This window comes from Perognathus longimembris, chromosome 28, assembly GCF_023159225.1.
Source record: "Perognathus longimembris pacificus isolate PPM17 chromosome 28, ASM2315922v1, whole genome shotgun sequence".
NCBI classification, from domain to species: Eukaryota; Metazoa; Chordata; class Mammalia; order Rodentia; family Heteromyidae; genus Perognathus; species Perognathus longimembris.
Window position 1 is genome coordinate 44,551,327 of NC_063188.1, and position 3,266 is coordinate 44,554,592.

Here is a 3,266-nt window from a genome sequence, read left to right on the forward strand (position 1 = left end):
AGAGGAGGCCTCAATGAATTTAAAGAGATCTAAATTAAGCAATGAAATTACAATTGAAAAAAAAACAGCACAGGAGATTTAGAGAGTTAACAAGTATTCATGAACAATATTCATGTAAACTAATGGCTCAGAGAGACACTTACAACAAAATTTGTAAACACTTGGTGACATGCAAATGAAACTAAACCATACCAAAACTGAGAAAATGCAGGAAATTCAATGTCCAGAAGACTATTACTATAAACATAGATATTCCAATAGAAATTTTATCTCAAACCAACAAACAAAAGACTCCATCTTAATAAATTGAAGAATGAAGTGAAAACCAAGCTCAAGCAAACAATAGGAAAGAAATAAAATTGAAAAAAGAAATAAATAAGCTAGAGACTTTGAAAACAGAAGAAACAATTATTTAAATCAAAAGTTGTTTACAAATGAATAGAACATTAATTTAAGTGAGTATGAAAAAAATTAAAAAAAGAAAGATGAACAGTATAATCAGTAATGAAAGAAGGTTGGTAGTAATGATTGCTTACACAAAAAAGTTTTATAAAAAATACGGTGAAAAGTTGTAGGTCTACAAATTAGGTAACCTAGATAAAATTGACAGATTTTGAGAAGCACAACAATTAAGAGTAGAAAAAATTAATAAAACTATGAATTAGAATGAGATTGGGTAATTTATGAGATTGTCTTAGTTAAAGAATAATTCCACAAAGAAAAAAATGGGCACATATGCCTTCTTCAATGAATTATACCAGACATTTAAATAAAACTAATACAAATAATTAACACACTATATTTTAATATTTAAAATTTGAAACAGAAGAGAGAACGTTCCCCCACTCATTTTCCTGTGTTAGTATAATGTTGCTCTAAATAGGTAAGCAGGAAAAAAATACAATTAACCTTCATATCAACATAATTTTTGAATACACATGAAAACAATTCATTTCCAAATAATTTATAAATATGTTAAATAATGATACACTGTAATCAAGTGGAATTTATTCAAAAGATGCCAGAATATTTCAATAATTGAAATAATTCAGTGTAATCTACCATAGTAAGAGGCTAAGACAGAAAAAAAAAGGTTCATGTCAGATGGTACAGAAATACAAACAATTCTATATGTTATTAGCAGAACTTACCCCCATCTTGTAGAAGAGATACCAAAAATTGTACAACAAATATTATACAAATGTAGAAAATATAGTATTTCTCCCTATGAACAGTCACAAGAAGTGCCAGAAGTTCTGGCAAGTTCAATAAGGGAAGTTCAATAACACTAGGCTAAATAATAAATTTCTCACTTTATAGGAAAAGTAAGAGGAAATGGACCCTGAACATAAACATAAACTATATGGAAATTAGAAATACTAGAATAATACCTTTTGGGGACCTAAGGCTCAATTTTGAGTTCTTAGACTTGATGAAATGCAAAAGCACACTCCATAAAATTTAAATTTATAAATTAGGCTTTATCAAATTAAAAAAAAAGGGCTTTGTGAAAAAATCTGTTGAGTGGATGAAAAGATGAGCTAAAGATGAGGAAGAAATATTTGTAAATCACATATCTGACACAAAACAACTATCAAATAAATAAAAATAACTCTTAAAACTCAACAATTGAAACAATCCAATTAGGCCACGAGAAAAAAAAAATGAACACACATCTCTCCAAAGAACATATGCAGATGGCTAATGAGCACATGAGAAGTTGTTCACCATCATTAACTATTACAAAAATGCAAATTAAAACCACAATGAGATACCACTACACACTTATCTGAATGGCTACACTAAAAAATAGTGACAACACTACAGGGGAGAATATGAAGATGTGAAGTCATTTTGCATTGCTGATGGGGAAGTAAAAGGCTACAGTGAATTTGGGTAACAATTTAATAGTTACTTTAAAAAGTAAACATCACCTACCATACAAAGTAGCGAAGCATCCTTGAGCAACTATCCCAAAGAAAAAATGACATGTAGACACACAAACGCTATATATGTTTTTTATTTTATTTTTAAAAGTAATTATTTATTGTCAAAATGATGTAGAGAGGGGTTACAGTTTCATACGTAAGGCAATGAGTACATTTCTTGTTCAACTTGTTACCTCCTCCCTCGTTTCCCCCCCCCCTCCTTTTCCCTCTCCCCCCCATGAGTTGTTCAGTTGTTTTACAGCAAATTGTTTTGCAAGTATTGCTTTTGGAGTCATTTGTCTATTTATCCTTTGTCTCTCCATTGTGATATTCTCTTTCCCTTCCCTAGCTCGAATACACATATATTCAGTATACAGGGTACTCAGTTGAGATAAAGTGATAGTGGGGATACAACCACAGGAAGGGAATACAAGAGAAACAAAAAAAAGGTACAGTTTCACATGACATGTTGAAAATATTTACAACATGGTATAACACTTGTTTCCATAAAATGGAGTTCATTTCACTTAGCATTATCTTATGTGCTCATAAGGGCATAGCTATAGAGCTATTGTGATCTTCTGCTATGACTAGCCTAAACCACTACAATTATTCCCTATGAGGGGAACCATAGAGTCCATGTTTCTTTGTGTCTGGCTCATTTCAATTAGTATAATTTTTTCCAAGTTTTTCCATTTCCTTATGAATGGGGCAATGTCATTCTTTCTGATAGAGGCATAGATTTCCATTGTGTATGTGTGCCTGATCCACTTGTCAACTGAGGGGCATCTGGGTTGGTTCCATATTTTAGAAATGACAAATTGTGCTGCAATGAACATTGTTGTGCTGGTGGCTTTATTGTGTTCTTGCTTGTAATCTTTTGGATAGATGCCCAAATGTGGGGCATAGGTGAGGTCTATGTTTAGCCTTTTGAGGAACCTCCATTATATGTGTATTTTTATAGTAGCTTTATTCACAATAATCAAAAACATAATAACACATGTTTCTTTAAAAGAAAAAAATCCATTCCATGCTGTTATAAACAGACTTCTGGTAACATCAAAATTTGTGTGTTGAGGTACTATCCCCCACCATCTTGGCATGCAATTTTTTGCAGAGATAAGGTCTTTACATGGGTAACTAAGCTCAAACAAATTTATTAGATTGAAGCACTACTCAATAGTGACTTTCCAAAAAGAAGATGAAATTTGAACAGGGTGTCTATGGCTCATGCCTAAAAATCCTAACCACTAAAGAAGCTAAGATCTGAGGAGCTAGCCCAGACAGAAAAATTCAAAAGACTTATTTCTAATTAATCAGCAAAAAAGCAAGAAGTAG